Source organism: Pongo pygmaeus, chromosome 8 (genome assembly GCF_028885625.2).
Source record: "Pongo pygmaeus isolate AG05252 chromosome 8, NHGRI_mPonPyg2-v2.0_pri, whole genome shotgun sequence".
NCBI classification, from domain to species: Eukaryota; Metazoa; Chordata; class Mammalia; order Primates; family Hominidae; genus Pongo; species Pongo pygmaeus.
This window is the reverse complement of record NC_072381.2, coordinates 40,661,995-40,674,395: the sequence shown is the minus strand read 5'-3', so window position 1 is coordinate 40,674,395 and position 12,401 is coordinate 40,661,995.

Below are 12,401 nucleotides of genomic sequence, written 5' to 3'. Positions count from 1 at the left end.
CAAAGCACAGGGAACTTTCTGAGAATGGTTTTGTCTAGTTTCTACGTGAAGATATTTCCTTTTCCAGCATAGGCCTCTCAAAGCACTCCCTCCATCCACTTGAAGATTCTACTAAAAGATCTTTCCAAAACTCCTGTATCAAAAGAAAGGTTCAACTCTGAGTTCAATGCACACGTCACAAAGAAGTTTCTGAGAATGCGTCTCTCTAGTTTTTATGTGATGATATTTCGTTTTCAAGCATTGGCCAAAAATCGCTCCAAATATCCACCTTCAAATGGTACTGAAAGAGTGTTTCAAAACTGCACTATCAAAAGGAAAGTTCAAGTCTGTGAGTTGAATGCACTCATCACACAGAAGATTCTGAGAATGCTTTTGTTTAGCTTTTATGTGAAGATATTTCCTTTTCCTTGCATGGGCCCCAAATCTCTCCAAATAGCCACTTGCAGATTTTACAAAAAGAGTGTTTCCAAACTGCTCTAACAAAAAGCAGGTTCAACTCTGTGAGTTGAATGCACGCTTCGCGAATAAGTTTCTAAAAATACTTCTATCTAGTTTTCAGGTGAAGATATTTCCTTTCCCAACATAGGCCTGAAAGCGCTCCAAATATCCATTTGCAGATTCTAAAAAAAGAGTGTTTCAAAACTGCTCTTTCAAAAGGAAAGTTCAAGTCTGTGAGTTGAATGCACTCATCACAAAGAAGTTTCTGAGAATGCTTCTGTCTAGTGTTTATATGGAGATATTTCGTTTTCATTAATAGGCCCCAAAGCGCTCCAAATATGCCGTTGCAGATTCTACAAAAAGTGTGTTTCAAAACGGCTCTATGAAAAGCAATGTTCAACTCTGTGAGTTGAATGCAACATCTCGCGAAGAAGTTTCTGAGAATGCTTCTGTCTGGTTTTTAGGTGAAGATATTTCATTTCCCAGCATAGGAGTCAAAGCGCTCCAAATATCCACCTGCAGATTCTATAAAAAGAGTGTTTCAAAACTGCTCTTTGTAAAGGAAGGTTCAAGTCTGTGAGTTGAATGCACTCATCAGACAGAAGTTTCTGAGAATGGTTCCATCTAGTTTTCATCTGCATGTATTTCCTTTTCCACTAGATGTCGCAATCGCACCAAATATCCACTTGCAGTTTCCACAAAAAGAGTGTTGCAGAACAGCTCCATGAAAAGGTATGTTCAAGTCTGTGAGTTCAATTCCCCCATGACATGGAAGTTTCTGATATTGCTTCTGTCCAGTTTGTATATGAAGATATTTCCTTTTCCAGCATAAGCCTCAAAGAGCTCCAAATATCCAATTGCGGATTCTACAAAAACAGTGTTTCAAATCGTGTCTATCAAAAGGAAGGTACAACTCTGTGAGTTGAATACACTCATCACAAAGAAGTTTCTGAGAATGCCTCCATCTACCTTTTATGCAATGATATTTCCTTTTGCAGCATAGGACTCAAAGCGCTCCAAATATCCACTTGCAGATATTACAAAAAGAGTGTTTGAAAACTGCTCTATTAAAAGGCAGTTTGAACTCTGTGAGTTGAATGCCCAAAGCACAGGGAACTTTCTGAGAATGCTTTTCTCTAGTTTCTACGTGAAGATATTTCCTTTTCCAGCATAGGCCTCAAAGCACTCCATCCATCCACAAGAAGATTCTACTAAAAGAGTGTTTCAAACTTCTCTATCAAGAAAGAGGTTCAAATCTGTGAGGTCAATGCACACGTCACAAAGAAGTTTCTGAGAATGCTTCTGTCCAGTTTTTATGTGAAGATATATCCTTTTCCAGCAGAGCCCTCAAAGCGCTCCATTTATCCACTTGCACATTCTACGAAAACAGTGTTTTCAATCTGCTCTATCAAAAGGCAGGTTCAACTCTGTGAGTTGAATGCACGCATCGCGAAGTAGTTTGTGAGAATGGTTCTGTCTAGTTTTTATGTGAAGATATTTCCTTTTCCAGCATAGGCCTCAAATCGCTTCAAACATCCACTAGCAAATTCTACAAAAGGAGGGTTTCAAAACTGCGCTATCAAAAGGAAGATTCCACTAAGTGAGTGGAATGCATAAAGCACACAGAAGTTTCTGAGAATGTTTCCGTCTAGTTCTCATGTGAAGATATTTTCTTTTCCAGTGTTGGTCTCTTAGCACTCCAAATATCCACTTGCAGATTCTAGAAAAAGAGGGTTTCAAAAATGCTCTATCAAAAGGAAGGTTCAACTCGGTGAGTTGAATGCGCACATCAAAAAAAGTTTCTGAGAATGCTTCTGTCTCGTGTTTATGTGAAGATATTTCCTTTTCAAGCATAGGCCTCAAAGCTCTCCAAATATGTAGTTGCAGATTCTACAAAAAGTGTGTTTCAAAACTGTTCTATCAAAGGGAATGTTCAACTCTGTGAGTTGAATGCAACGTATCGCGAAGAACTTTCTTAGAATGTTTCTGTCTACTTTTTAGGTGAAGATATTTCATTTCCTAGCATAGGCCTCAAAGCCCTCCAAATATCCACTTGCAGATTCTACAAAAAGAGTGTTTCAAAACTGCTCTTTGAAAAGGAAATTTCAAGTCTGTGGTTTGAATGCACTCATCACAAAGAAGTTTCTGAGAATGGTTCTATCTAGTTTTCATGTGCATGTATTTCCTTTTCCACTAGATGCCGCAATCGCACCAAATATCCACTTGCAGTTTCCACAAAAAGAGTGTTGCAGAACTGCTCCATGAAAAGAAATGTTCAACTCTGTGAGTTTAATCCCCACATGACATAGAAGTTTCTGATAATGCTTCTGTCTAGTTTGTATATGAAGATATTTCCTTTTCCAGCATAGGCCTCAAATCTCTGCATCCATCCACTTGAAGATTCTACTAAAAGAGTGTCTCAAAACTTCTCTATCAAAAGAAAGGTTCAACTCTGTGAGTTCAATGCACACGTCACAAAGAAGTTTCTGAGAATGCTTCTGTCTAGTTTTTACGTGAAGATATATCCTTTTCCAGCATAGGCCTCAAAGCGCTCCAAATATCCACTTGCAGATTCTACAAAAAGAGTGTTTCAAAATTGTTCTATCAAAAGGAAAATTCAACTCTGGGATTAGAATGCACTCATCACAAAAAAGTTTCTGAGAATGCTTCTGTCTAGTTTTAATGTGAAGATATTTCCTTTTCCAACATAGGCCTCAAAGGGCTCCAAACACTTGCAGATTCTTCAAAGGGAGTGTTTCAGAGCTGTCCTATCAAAAGGAATGTTTAAGTCTGTGAGTTGAATTCACTCATCACACAGAAGGTTCTGAGAATGCTTCTGTGCTAGTATTTTTGTGAAGATATTTCCTTTTCCTTGCATTAGCCTCAAATCGCTCCAAATACCCTCTTGCAGATTTTACAAAAAAGAGAGTTTCCAAACTGCTCTATCAAAAGGCAGCATCAAAAGGCAGGTTCAACTCTGTGAGTTGAATGCACGCATCGCGAAGAGGTTTCTTAGAATGCTTCTGTCTAGATTTTATGTGAAGATATTTCATTTCCCAGCATAGTCCTCAAAGAGCTCCAAAAATCCACTTGCAGATTCTACAAAAACAGTGTTTCAAAACTGCTCTTTCAAAAGGAAGGTTCAAGTCTGTAAGTAGAATGCACTCATCACAAGGAAGTTTCTGAGAATGGTTGTCTGGCTTTTATGTGAAGATATTTCCTTTTCCAGCGTAGGCCTCAAATCCCTCCAAACATCCACTAGCTAATTCTACAAAAGAAGTGTTTCAAAACTGCGCTGTCAAAAAAAATGTTTCCACTATGTGAGTTGAATGCATAAAGCACACGGAAGTTTCTGAGAATGCTTCCGTCTAGTTCTCATTCCAGTGTTGGCCTCTTAGCACTCCAAATATCCACTTGCAGATTCTAGAAAAAGAGTGTTTCAAAACTGCTCTATCAAACGGAAATTTCAACTCGGTGAGTTGAATGCGCACATCAGATAAAGTTTCTCAGAATCCTTCTGTCTAGTTTGTATATGAAGCTATTTCCTTTTCCAGCATAAGCCTCAAAGAGCTCCAAATATCCACTTGAGGATTCTACAAAAACAGTGTTTCAAAACTGGCCTATGAAAAGGAAGGTTCAACTCTGTGAGTTGAATGCACTTATCACAAAGAAGTTTCTGAGAATGCGTCCATCTAGCTTTTATGCAATGATATTTCCTTTTTCAGCATAGGCCTCAAAGCGCTCCGAATATCCACTTGCAGATTCTACAAAAAGAGTCTTTCAAAACTGCTCTATCAAAAGGCAGGTTGAACTCTGTGAGTTGAATGCACAAAGCACAGGGAACTTTCTGAGAATGCCTTTGTCTAGTTTCTAAGTGAAGATATTTCCTTTTCCAGCATAGGCCTCAAAGCTCTCCATCCATCCACTTGAAGATTCTACTAAAAGAGTGTTTCAAAACTTCTATATCAAAGAAAGGTTCAACTCTGTGAGTTCAATGCACACGTCACAAAGAAGTTTCTGAGAATGCTTCTGTCTAGTTTTTAGGTGAAGATATTTCATTTCCCAGCATAGGACTCAAAACGCTCCAAATCTCCACTTGCCGATTCTAGAAAAAGAGTGTTTCAAAACTGCGCTATAAAAGAAAGCTTCATCTCTCTCAGCTGAATGCTCACATCACACAGAATTTTGTGAGTCTGCTGTCTAGTTTTTGTGTGAGGGTGTCCCGTTTCCAACAAATTCCCGTAACCGGTCCAAATATCCACTTGCATATTCTATAAGAAGAGGGTTTCAAAACTTCTCTGTCAAAAGGAATGTTCAGCTTTGTGAGTTGAATGCACACACAACAAAGAAGTTTCAGAGAATGCTTCTGTCTACTTGTTATGTGAAGATACTTCCTTTTCGACCAGAGGCCTAAAAGCGCTTCAAATGTCCACTTGTAGATTCTAGAAAAAGAGTGTTTCAAAACTGCTCTATCTCAAGTAAGGTTCACATCTGTGAGTTGAGAGCACACATCACAAAGGAGTTTGTGAGAATGCTTCTGTCTCGTTTTTGTGTGAGGATGTCCCGTTTTCAGCAAGTTCCTATAAGTTGTCCTAATATCCACATGCAGATTCTACAAAAAGATTGTTTCAAAACTTCTCTAACAAAGGAATGTTCAATTTTGTGAGTTGAATGCACACATCACAAAGTGGTTTCTGAGAATTATTCTCTCTAGGTTTTATGTGAAGATAGTTCGTTTTCCACCAAGGGCCACAGAGTTCCCCAAACGTCCAATTGCAGATTACACAAAAACAGTGCTTCATGGCTGCTCTAACAAAAGGAATGTTCCACTCTGTGAGTTGAATGCAAGCAACACAAAGTAGTTTCTGAGAATGATTCTTTCTAGGTTTTATGTGAAGATATTTCCTTTTAGACCACAGGCCTCATAGCTTTCCGAATGACCAATTGCATATACTTCAAGAAGAGTGTATCAAGATTGTTCCATGAAAAGAAAGATTAAACTCTGTTAGTTGAATGCACTTATCACAGAGAAGATTGTGAGAATGCTTCTGTCTAGTTTTTGTGAGAAGGTGTCCCTTTTCCAACGAATTCCTATAAGCGGTCCAAATTTCCACTTGCAGATTCTACAAAAAGAGTGTTTCAAAACATCCCTGTCAAAAGGAATGTTCATCTCTATGAGTTGAATGCACACACCACAAAGAAGATTCAGAGAATGCTTCTGTCAAGTTTTTATGTGAAGATATTTCCTTTCCACCTCAGGCCTCAAAACGCTCCAAATGTCCACTTGACGATTCTAGAAATAGAGTGTTTCAAAACTGCTCTATCAAAAGAAAGGTTCATTTCTGGGAGCTGAATGCTCACATTATGCAGAAGTTTGAGAGAATGCTTCTGTCTAGTCTTTGTTTGAGGGTGTTCAGTTTCCAACGAATTCCTATAAGCGGTCTAAATATCCACTTGCACATTCCATAAAAAGAGTGTTTCAAAGATTCTCTGTCAAAAGGAATGCTCAATTCTGTGAGTTGAATGCACAAACCACAAAGAAGTTTCAGAGAATTCATCGGTCTACTTCTTATGTGAAGATATTTCCGTTCCAGCACAGGCCACAAAGCACTCCAAATGTCCACTTGCATATTCTAGAAAAAGAGTGTTTCAAAACTGCTCTATCAAAAGAAAAGTTCAGCTCTGTGAGTTGAATGCACACATGACAGAGAAGTTTGTGAGAATGCTTCTGTCTAGTTTTTGTGTGAGTTTGTCTCGTTTCCAAAGAATTCCTATAAGCCGTCTAAATACCCACTTGCAGATCTTTTAAAAAGAGTGTTTCAAACTTCTCTGTCAAAAGGAACGTTCAACTCTGTGAGTTGAATGCACACACCACAAAGAAGTTTCAGAGAATGCTTATGTCTACTTCTTATGTGAAGATACTTCCTTTTCCACCACAGGCCTCAAAGCGCTCCAAATGTCCAGTTGCAGATTCTAGAAAAAGAGTGTTTCAAAACTGCTCTATCAAAAGTAAGGTTCACATCTGTGAGTTGAGAACACACATCAGAAAGGAATTTGTGAGAATGCTTCTGTCTCGGTTTTGTGTGAGGATGTCCCATTTCCAGCAAGTTGCTTTAAGTCTTCCAAATATCCACATGCGGATTCTACAAAAAGAGTGTTTCAAAACTTCTCTAACGAAAGGAATGTTCAACTCTGTGAGTTGAATGCACACATCACAAAGTGGTTTCTGAGAATGCTTCTCTCTAGGTTTTATGTGAAGGTATTTCTTTTTCCACCAGAGGCCTCAGAGCTCCCCAAATGTCCAATTTCAGATTATACAAAAACAGTATTTCATGGCTGCTCTAACAAAAGGAATATTCCACTCTGTGAGTTGAATGCAAGCAACACAAAGTAATTTCTGAGAATGATTCTTTCTAGGTTATAAGTGAAGATATTGCCTTTTAGACCACAGTCCTCATAGCTTTCGGAATGACCAATTGCATGTACTTCAAGAAATGTGTTTCAAAACTGCTCCATGAAAAGAAAGATTAAACTCTGTGAGTTGAATGCACTCATCACAGTGAAGTTTGTGAGAATGCTTCTGTCCAGTTTTTGGGTGAAGGTGTCCCGTTTCCAACGAATTACTATAAGCGGTCCAAATTTCCACTTGCAGATTCTACAAAAAGAGTGTTTCAAAACTTCTCTGTCAAAAGGAATGTTCATCTCTATGAGTTGAATGCACACACCACAAAGAGGATTCAGAGAATGCTTCTGTCTAGTTTTTATGTGAAGATACATCTTTTCCACCACAGGCCTGAAAGCACTCCAAACGTCCACTTGACGATTCCAGAAAAAGTGTGTTTCAAAAGGGCTCTATCAAAAGAAAGGTTCAGCTCTGTGAGATGAATGCTCACATCACACAGAAGTTTGTGAGAAGGCTTCTGTCTAGTTTTTGTGTGAGGGTGTCCAGTTTCCAACGAATTCCTATAAGGGTTCCATATAGCCATTTGCACATTCTATAAAAAGAGTGTTTCAAAACTTCTCTGTCAAAAGGAATGTTCAGCTCTGTGAGTTGAATGCACGCACCACAAAGAAGATTCAGAAAATGCATCTGTACACTTCTTATGTGAAGATATTTCCATTCAAGCACAGGCCTCAAAGCGCTCCAAATGTCCACTTGCAGATTCTTGAGAAAGAGTGCTTCAAAACTACTCTATCAAAAGAAAAGTTCAGCCCTGTGAGTTGAATGCACACATCACACAGAAGTTTGTGAGAATGCTTCTGTCTAGTTTTTGTGTGAGGGTGTCCCGTTTCCAATGAATTCCTAAAAGCGGTGCAAATATCCACTTGCAAATCCTACAAAAAGAGTATTACAGAACTTCTCTGTCAAAAGGAATGTTCAAGTCTGAGAGTTGAAGGCACTCACCACAAAGAAGTTTCAGAGAATGCTTCTGTCTACCTCTTATGTGAAGATACTTCCTTTTCCTCCACGGGCCTCAAAGCGCTCCAAATGTCCAGTTGCAGATTCTAGAAAAAGGGTGTTTCAAAACTGCTCTATCAAAAGTAAGGTTCACATCTCTATGTTGAGAGCACACATCACAAAGTGTTTGTGAGAATTCTTGTGTCTCCTTTTTGAGTGAGGATGTTCTGTTTCCAGCAAATTCCTCTAAGTGGTCCAAATATCCACATGCAGATTCTACAAAAAGAGTGTTTCAAAACTGCTCTAACAAAAGGAATGTTCAACTCTGTGAGTTGAATGCACATATCAAAATGTGATTTCTGAGAATGCTTCTCTCTAGGTTTTATGTGAAGATATTTCGTTTTTCACCAGAGGCCTCAGAGCTCTCCAAAGTCCAATTGCAGATTATACAAAAACAGTGTTTCATGGCTGCTCTAACAGAAGGAATGTTCCACTCCTTGAGTTGAATGCGAGCAACACAAAGTAGTTACTGAGAATGCTTCTTTCTAGGTTATATGTGAAGATATTGCCTTTTCGACCACAGGCCTCATAGCTTTCCGAATGAGCACTTGCATATATTGTAAAAAGAGTTTTCCAAAACTGCTCCATGAAAAGAAAGGTTAAACTCTATGAGTTGAAGACACTCATCACAGAGAAGTTTGTGAGAATGCTTCTGTCTAGTTTTTGTGTGAAGATGTCCCGTTTCCAACGAATTCCTATAAGTGGTCCAAATTTCCCCTTGGAGATTCTACAAAAAGAGTGTTTCAAAACTTCTCTGTCAAAAGGAATGTTCAACTCTGTGAGTTGAAAGCACAGACCACAAAGAAGATTCAGAGAATGCTTCTGTCTAGTTTTTAGGTGAAGGTATTCCCTTTCCACCACAGGCCTCAAAGCGCTCCAAATATCCCCTTGCCGATTCTAGAAAAAGAGTGTTTCAAAGCTGCTCTATCAAAAGAAAGGTGCAGCTCCGTGAGGTGAATGCTCACATCACACAGAAGTTTTTGAGAATGCTTCTGTCTAGCTTTTGTGTGAGGGTGTCCCGTTTCCAGCGAATTCCTATAAGCGGTCTGAATATCCACTTGCACATTCTATAAAAGGAGTTTTTCAAAAATTCTCTGTCTAAAGGAATGTTCAACTCTGTGAGTTGAATTCACCCACCACAAAGTAGTTTCAGAGAATGCTTCTGTCTACTTGTTATGTGAAGATATTTCCTTTCCAACATGGGCCTCAAAGCGCTCCAAATGTCCACTTGCAGATCCTAGAAAAAGAGGGTTTCAAAACTGCTCTATCAAAAGAAAGGTTCCGCTCTGTGAGCTGAATGCTCACAACACACAGAAGTTTGTCAGAATGCTATTGTCTAGTTTTTGTGTGAGAGTGTCCCATTTCCAACGAATTCCTATAAGCGGTCCTTATATCCACATGCACATTCTATAAAAAGAGTGTTTCAAAACTTCTCTGTCAAAAGGAACTTTCAACTCTGTCAGTTGAATGCACACACCACAAAGAAGTTTCAGAGAATGCTTCTGTCTACTTTTTACGTGAAGATATTTCCTTTCCAGCACAGGCCTGAAAGCGCTCCAAATGTCCAGTTGCAAATTCTAGAAAAAAAGTGTTTCAAAACTAGTCTATCAAAAGTAAGTTTCACATCTGTAAGTTGAGAGCACACATCACAAAGGAGTTTGTGAGAATTCTTCTGTCTCGTTTTAGTGAGAGGATGTCCCGTTTCCAGTAAAATCGTATAAGTGGTACAAATATCCTCATGCAGATTCTCAAAAAGAGTGTTTCAAAACTGAACTAACAAAGGGAATGTTCAACTCTCTGGATTGAATGCATACACCAAAAAGAAGTTTCAGAGAATGCTTCTGTCTTCTTGTTATCTGAAGGTATTTTCTTTCCAGCACAAGCCTCAAAGCGCTCCAAATGTCCACTTGCAGATTGTAGAAAAAGAGTGTTTCAAAACTGCTCTATCAAAAGAAAAGTTCAGCTCTGTGAGTTGAATGCACACATCACACAGAATTTTGTGACAATTCTTCTGTCTAGTTGTTGTGTGAGGGTGCCCTGTTCCCAATGAATTCCTACAAGCGGTCCAAATATCCACTTGGAGAACCTATAAAAAGAGGGTTTCAAAACTTCTCTGTCAAAAGGAATGTTCAACTCTGTGAGTTGAATGCACGCAACACAAAGAAGTTTCAGAGAATGCTTCTGTCTACTTGTTATGTGAAGATGCTTCCTTTTCCACCACAGGCCACAAAGCTCTGCAAATGTCCACTTGCAGATTCTAGAAATAGAGGGTTACAAAACTGCTCTATCAAAAGTAAGGTTCAAATCTGTGAGTTGAGAGCATACATCACAAAGAAGTTTGTGACAATGCTTCTGTCTCGTTTTTGTGTGAGGATGTCCCGTTTCCAGCAAATTCCTATAAGTGGTCCAAATATCCACATGCAGATTCTACTAAAAGAGTGTTTCAAAACTACCCCAACAAAAGGAATGTTCAACTGTGTGAGCTGAATGCACACATCACAAAGTGGTTTCTGAGAATGCTTCTCTCTAGATTTTCTGTGAAGATATTTCGTTTTCCACCAGAGGCCTCAGATCTCTCCAAATGTCCAATTGCAGATTATACAAAAACAGGGTTCCATGGCTGCTCTAACAAAAGGAATGTTCCACTCTGTGAATTGAATGCAAGCAACACAAAGTAGTTTCTGAGAATGCTTCTTTCTAGGTTATATGTGAAGATATTGCCTTTTCGACCACAGGCCTCATAGCTTTGTGAATGACCACTTGCATATACTGCAAAAAGCGTGTTTCAAATCTGCTACATGAAAAGAAATGTTAAACTCTGTGAGTTGAATGCCCTCATCACAGAGAAGTTTGTGAGAATGCTTCTGTCTAGTTTTTGTGTGAAGGTGACCCGTTTCCAACGAATTCCTATAAGCGGTCCAAATTTCCACTTGTAGATTCTACAAAAAGAGTGTTTCAAAACTTCTCTGTCAAAAGGAATGTTGAAATCTGTGAATTGAATGCACACATCACAAAGAAGTTTCAGAGAATGCTTCTGTCTAGTTTTTATGTGAAGATATTTCCTTTCCACCATAGGCCTCCAAGCCCTCCAAATGTCCACTTGCCAATTCTAGAAAAAGAGTGTTTCAAAACTGCTCTATCAAAAGAAATGTTCAGCTCTCTGAGCTGAATCCTCACATCACACAGAAGTTTGTGAGAATGCTTCTGTCTAATTTTTGTGTGAGGGTGTCCCGTTTGCACCGTATTCTTATAAGCGGTCCAAATATCCACTTGCAGATTCTATAAAAAGAGTGTTTCAAAACTGCTCCAACAAAAAGAATGTTCAGCTCTGTGGGTTGAATGCACACACCAAAAAGAAGTTTCAGAGAATGCTTCTGTCTACTTGTTATGTGAAGATACTTCCTTTTCCACCACAGACCTGAAAGCGCTCCTATTGTCCAGGTGCAGATTTTAGAAAAAGAGGGTTTCAAAACTGCTCTAACAAATGTAAGGTTCACATCTTTGATTTGAGAGCACATATCACAAGAGGAGTTTGTCAGAGTGCTTCTGTCTCGTTTTTGTGTGAGGATACCCCGTTTCCAACAAATTCCCATAAGTGGTCCAAATATCCACATGCAGATTCTAAAAAATGAGTGTTTCAAAACTGTTCTAACAAAAGAATGTTCAACTCTGTGAGTTGAATGCACACATCACAAAGTGGTTTCTCAAAATGCTTCTCTCTGAGTTTTCTGTGAAGATGTTTCATTTTCCACCAGAGGCCTCAGAGCTCTCCAAATGTCCAATTGCAGATTATACAAAAACAGTGTTTCATGGCTGCTCTAACAAATGGAATGTTCCACTCTGTGAGTTGAATGCAAGCAACACAAAGTAGTTTGTGAGAATGCTTCTTTCTAGGTTATATGTGAAGATATTGCCTTTTCGACCACAGGCCTCATAGCTTTCCGAATGACCACTTGAATATACTTCAAAAAGGGTGTTTCAAAACTACTCCATGAAATGAAAGGTTAAACTCTGTGAGTTGAGTGCACTCATCACAGAGAAGTTTGTGAGAATGCTTCTGTCTAGTTTTTGTGTGAAGGTGTCCTGTTTCCAAAGGATTCCTATAAGCGGTCCAAATTTCCTGTTGCAGATTCTACAAAAAGAGTGTTTCCAAACTTCTCTGTCAAAAGGAATGTTCAACTCTGTGAGTTCAATGCACACACCACAAAAAAGTTTCAGAGAATGCTTCTGTCTACTTGTTATGTGAAGATACTTCCTTTTCAACTGAGGCCTCAAAGGGCTCCAAATGTCCAGTTACAGATTCTAGAAAAGAGTGTTTCAAAACTGCTCTATCAAAAGAAAATTTCAGCTCTGTGAGTTGAATGTCCTCATCACACAGAATTTTGTGAGAATGCTTCTGTCTAGTTTTAGTGTGGGGGTGTCCCTTTTCCAACGAATTCCTATAAGCGGTCCAAATATCCACAGTCAGATCCTATAAGAAGAGTGTTTCAAAACCTCTCTGTCA